We start from the raw sequence: 6,559 nt of genomic DNA, 5'->3' as shown, positions 1-6,559 counted from the left end.
GAGAAATTGGCATAGAGAACATAAACATAGAAATCAAAAACCACTTTTATTTATTTTCAAATCACACAGTCGTTGAGTAGATAAAGATGACTATGAGGGTGAGAGAGTGTAAGGAGAGGGAGAGGGAGAGATAGAGTAAAAACCCATTTTTTATTTTCCAATCACCCAACATTAAAGGGCAATTTCAGTATAAGCTTTTTGTTGTGTCCAATATGGATTAAGAGTGCCATGTTGGTAATAGTCATATAAGCCTCCAATGACATGGAAAGGGTTTTTATAATTTGAAATGTAGGGCCGGTTGTCAGAGTTTTGTTGGTTTATGGACCAACTTGTAGTCTAATTTTAAATGTACAACTGGCTCCGACTATAATTTTCCCTAATTTAAAACTAATTCAAAAGCAAAGCTATTTTCTTATCTAGATGGTGGGTCAATGATCCAACTTTTCAAAGAAACCCATGATGTCATAATTGAATAATAAATATTTTAAAAAAGATAGAACATAAAAATAAAAATATATAGAATTTTGTCAAAAAACATTTGAGAACATTTATGATGTTATATATTCATTATATTAAATAAAAATAATTGTTAAAATAAAAGTTATTTTTATTTATGATAAAAATGCAATGATGATAATAATAATAATAATAATAATAATAATAATAATAATAATAATAATAATAATAATAATAATAATAATAATAATAATGGTTATTTGCTACAAGCATTTAATTTTATTTTTAATCATATTGTTACTTTTGTTAATTTTCAATTTTTATCTTAACTATGATATATCAAATATTCAAGTAATTAATATGAAAAAAAATTCTCACGTGCAACACATGTTTTTAATTACTAGTAATGGGGTATTTAACAACATGATTGATTTTGTTTTGGAAAACAAAAACAATTGTCACATCAACAAAATTATTTTGTTTTTGCTTTAATGGCAATTGCTTTTGTTTTCAAAACAAAACTAACGATATTGTCAAACACCCCCTAAGGCACAATATGGAAGGAGTACAAATACAAATATATAGAATGCAGCACCTTGTATTTTGTATTATTTTGTGCCTGTGTGTATGTGTATATATATATATGTATACACTGTGCTCATTTGTATTTGCACTCTTTCCAAACTGAGGTTATTTCAAATACAAATATGTTTAATTATTGTAAAACCTTATATATGATATTTCTAAACCTTGTATTTACGTCATAAATATTTGTAGTTGAACACTTCCCAAATCAAGCCTAAAGGTGGGACGCGAATTTGTCTCTTTTTACATATGTTATATGTATATATAAATATATGGATATATTTATATAAAATGAATATATTCTTATTTGAAGGATTATAAATTCAGATTGGTGAAAGTTATTTTTAATTCATTTAACAATAAATAGTGTTTAAGTAATTTATAATTTGTTTTATTAATAAAAATGTAATGTTTTAGTCATTCTGCAGTTTAATCTATGTATGATATATCATGTGTAGAATTTGTTAGCATTATCTGGTTATTCAGGCCATGACACTTTTATTCAGGGGTGTCAATTGGACTGGATTTGGTCCAATCTGATCCAATCCATTATAAATGGATCAGGTCCAATCCAATCTAATGAATATTTTGGACCATTATGGACCGGTCCAATTTAGGGCTATTCATGGATCAGGTTGGGTCGGTTTATTGAGATTTTTCCAACCAACCCAACCTGGTCGGGTTACCTGAAATTGAAACTGAAATTGACCCTATGTTAAGCAAAATTGACCTAGTCGGTTTGAGTCGGGTTGGGTTGGTTTGGGTCGGTTTCGGCTCTAAGTTCAACCATGGTAATAAATTGGTAGATTGGGCGTCAGAGAAGTAGATAGCAACATCATCCAGCAAGGAAATCACATAAATTAAGAGAAAACAAGGCAATTACTTTGTGAAGCAGGAGCACCCCCCAATCAAGTTATCAAGAAAATAGAAAGTCAAACTGTATTAGAGAAAGAAAGCTGAAATTTGTATATTTCAAGAAACCTTTTAATCTAAGTAAAAAAGGATACCTAGTTCTAATTATAATTGGTTGCCTATTTGGTGTAAAAGGCCATAGAAACTAGGATCCTTTGATTCTTTTCTTTAAAGTTTTCCAAAAAAATTCCTTATCTAGTTGTATTACAATACTTGCCATTAATGTCATTCCTAACTAGAAGACTAGAAATTAAGTTAGGTTGTAACTATGATAGAGACAACTTAGTTAAATAGGAACTAAGTAGGTTGTAACTACTAACTAGGAACTAACTACTAACTACTAACTACTAAGTCGGTTTAGTTCGGGTCAATTTTGGTTTTTATGTGTGAAAACCTAAACCGACCCAAACCATCGGTTTATGATTTTTTACAACCTGAAACCGACCGTTGCTGAAGAAAACCCGGTCGACTCGGGTTGGGTCGGTCCGAGTTGGTCAGGTTGGTCTTCTTATGAACAGCCGTAGTCCAATTCAATGTCTAGACCATCCAATCTATTCAAATTTATTTTGATTTAGATTGGTTTCAATCCAAATCTAGTCCATTGACACCTATATTCATAACTTATAGGGTAAATTACAAAGATCCCCCGTGCTATGGGGTCAGTGACAAAGACCCCTCTGTTCTTTGTTTTGCGACAAAAACCCCCATTGTACTATGACCATGAGACAAAGACCCCTTCTCTCAGCTTCCGTTTAAATTCGTGTTACAATATTTTTTAATCCCATACTACCCTTGTAAGAAAATACTGTTCATCTTCCCCTAGGATAGAGGAATAGTAGTGGCGGTATTCCTTCACACCTCTCTTTCTCTCTTTCTCTCTCCCTCTCTCTCCGCATCCCTCTTCTTCCCCTTTCCCTTTCTCTCCTCCCCTTTCTTCAGATTCTCTTTGGTCTTCTTTCTCCACCGCCTGTGCTAAGCTGTGAAAAGTCAGAAAAAGAAGAGAAGAAAAGGATTTACAACTTAAACCTCTCAACCATTGGTAACTCAGCAATCACGAACTGATCAGCCTCTCTTGGCCAGGTTAGCAACAGCACCCCAGCCGTAATCCCTTCCATCACCGAGTTCCACCCGCAGTGAGTCAGGAACCCGCCCATGACTCCATGGTTCAGTATTGGGACTTGTAGGGCCTATCCCCTTATGATCAAACCTCTCCCGGCCACCCGGTCTTCGATCTCCTTAATGATAACCTCGCGATCGTCCGCTTCCTGTCTCGACATCGTCATCTTAACGGTCCAAATAAATCTGACCTCACTTCGTTCCAGCCCGGCTCCTAAGGCCTCAGCTGCCGTTTCGGCAGCAGCACCTGACTACCAAAACAAACGTAAAGCACAGACTTGTTCGGGCAACGATCGAGCTACTTCAGCACATCAACAGGTGACACCGAACTGGGCTCACCTTGTTCATCAGATCTAGCACCAGCATCAACAGCCTCCATCATAGCCTGAGGGCCCCCACCACTCTATGCTTCATCTTTTTCTTCTTCTCGTTGAAGATTCCAAATCCACTCGATGGCAGGTTCTGCGACCTCCAAATTGAAGAAAATTCAGATATAGAGAGACGATATTACATTTGATGCTTATGTGGTGGGCAAAGAAAGTGCTCCTGGCATAGTGGTGTGGCAAGAGTGGTGGGGGGTTGATTATGAGGTCAAGAACCATGGTTTGAAAATTTCCCAGATGAATCCTGGTTTTAAACCACTCATCCCAGATATGTATCGTGGAGAGGTTGGTCTAGATGTTGCTGAAGCACAACATTTAATGGATGGTCTTGATTGGCAAGGTGCTGCTAAGGAAATTCGTGATTCAATTAGTTGGCTCAAGGCAAATGGTTCACATATGGTAGGTGTGATAGGATTTTGCATGGGCGGTGCTCTCTCAATTGCAAGTTCTATTTTGATTCCTGAAGTTGATGCTATCGTTGTTTTCTACGGGGTTCCTTTCTAAGGGAGAGATCGGGGGAGAGAGAGAGGGAGAGAGAGAAAATGTGAAGGAATACAGCCCTGCTGTTCCTGTATAGGGAAGATGAACAGTGTTTTTCTTAAAAGAGTATAGGAATTAAAAAATATTGTAACCGTGGATTTCAATGGAAAGCTAACGGAAGTGGATATTTGTCTCACGGTCATAGTACAAGGGGGTCTTTGTCCAAAACAAAGTAGAGGGGGGGGGGGGTCTTTGTCACAGACCCCATAGTATAGGGGTCTTTGTAATTCACCCTATCTTATATTAATGGACCTGATATTGGCTTAATCCAACCCGATTCAATATAAATTTATTATGGATGGATTGGGTTCAATCCAATCTAATAAATATTTTGAACCTAATTGGTCTAATCCAATATGTCTTGTTGGTCTGTCCAATCCGTCCAAATTGATTTTAGATTGGACGGGGTCCAATCCAAAACCGGTCCATTGACACCCTTACTTTTATTGGCCCAATTTAATCGAGATACTATGTGTAGGGATGTTTGTGAAGTCTGGTTAAGTAGTAAACCTGTACTCATGACCCATTGATCCAACCCCCCTATTTGGTTAGGGTTGAGATGGGTTCAAGCTGAAGTACCCAACCGGTAGACATTACAGCAGTGAAATGCATATGCTACATGCTTGTTTGAGTACAAGTGTATTATAGGCGGTTAAGCTCGTTTTTGTTATACTCTTTCATTTAACCAAGTTGGATAAGGTCCAGTTTGGGTTTACTTCGGGTCAAATTCAGCTTGAAATCCTTTTCATCTCAAACCTTTTAATTTTTTAATTCTTTAGTAACCTCCTACTTTGAAGCCTAGGGCTAAGGTCCAAGTTTATATTAGCATGTGACAAGTTTCATAAATTTTGGGTAATTTTGTTTGTAATTAAAAGTAAGTAGAAGGGCATGTGTTATGCACATGTATTCTAATGTAAAAATATATAATAATAAAAATGGGTTTGACTATGATTTGGAAAATATATGATATTGGAAAAATAATTGACCAATAAATTAGAATAAAAAACGTGATAACAAATCAGGTGTCATTTATGAAAATTCATGGGTGGGCTTTGATTGGTCAAAATTCTTTCCATATCATATCTTTCTCATATCATAGATTTTCCTAATAAAAATTATTAATATGAAAGATAATTTATTATTATAAAACCAAGAAAAAAGTCATATTATGAAAAATTATTATTATTTTTTTCATAATCCTGATTACACGATATTTTTTTTTGGCTCCACGGGGTACAAAAAAGAGAAGGGGATAATCCATCTCCGACCCTTCAGTAGTCCACCTTATAAATGGGCTCCACTCATATTTCGCCATGTCATCTTGAAGCGCAATAGCAACAACCTTCAACCGGAAAGGGTAACTAGTGACCAGTCATCACTCATCATACCCATGATCGACAACAACCTTCAACTCCAATTTGGCCACCTACCTCTCCTCCCCCTTCCTCTCTATCTTCCACCTTTAATAGCAGTTAAGTCCTGATCCCATCTTTAAGATGATGTGGCGAGCAACAATTGGAGGGTCCATAAAATGTGATGATTCATCCTCTAAACCCCTAATCCCCCAACTCTGATATAGACGGAATTCGATCCCAAGTCTCTACTACTATCAGCTGAAAACCTTAGCAAATGGCACCTTGCGGAAGCATAAACCCATCTCAGAACAAGGGCAGTCAGCAGTGCCAATTATCCTAGTGGGCCTCATGTGTCTCCACCCCAACTTCCCTATAATAAAAACATGGGATGACACCATCCACACATAGTCATAATAACTAAAAAGATTAGAGAAAAAAAAAAGGAAATAAAACTACTTCTTAGAGAAAGTACATGTCATCTCTATTTGGTTGGGCAGAAAAACCAAATTTTAGAAACTGGTTTCCACGGAAAATGACATTTATTTGGAACGTAGAAAACAAAGTTCTTGTGGGATATCCATTTCCTAACTTACCCATCTTTACTGGGAAAAAGTGAATAAGATAGTTTTCTCCTGCTACCTTGTCTTTAGATCAACCAGCATTTCTGTGAGTGGTCATGCAAACAATAGAGATTGCTTCGTGTGTTCAACCAAACAACAAGAAATCCTAGAAGCATATTTCTAGAATTTCATTTCCTTTTTTTCACCAATCAACCAGAACAGTCAGAAGAAAGTGAGTGCCAGCCAACAAGAATTTGCCCCATGTCTGGCCCATTCTTCCATTTTGTTGGGTGAATCAATGTCTTTGAATAAATGGGCTTGGATTTGTATTAATCTTCAGGTCCATGGTGTGGTGGGCTGAACACGGGTCTTGAATTCAACTCTCAAGTCTCAACCATGCATTTTGTCAACTGTTACTTTGGAAATATTCCAAAAATTTCAAGATATTTCATTTTTTTTTGGTTGAAATCATTTTAACAGCTAGGTCCATTGGGCCTTCTCCAAAGTGACGCGTGAAGAAATCGGTATTTACCAAATGGGCTCAAGAGACTGTCCAAAGTCCACTTGGTGTAAGAATGGGTTGAACTTGAACATTTCAACAGCACACAATACGAAGCAAACGGCTTAATTAAAAATAAAAAAAACGGAAAAA

Source organism: Nelumbo lutea, chromosome 1 (assembly GCF_056320005.1).
Source record: "Nelumbo lutea isolate HS-2025 chromosome 1, American lotus-T2T, whole genome shotgun sequence".
NCBI classification, from domain to species: Eukaryota; Viridiplantae; Streptophyta; class Magnoliopsida; order Proteales; family Nelumbonaceae; genus Nelumbo; species Nelumbo lutea.
This window is presented reverse-complemented; position numbering follows the sequence as displayed.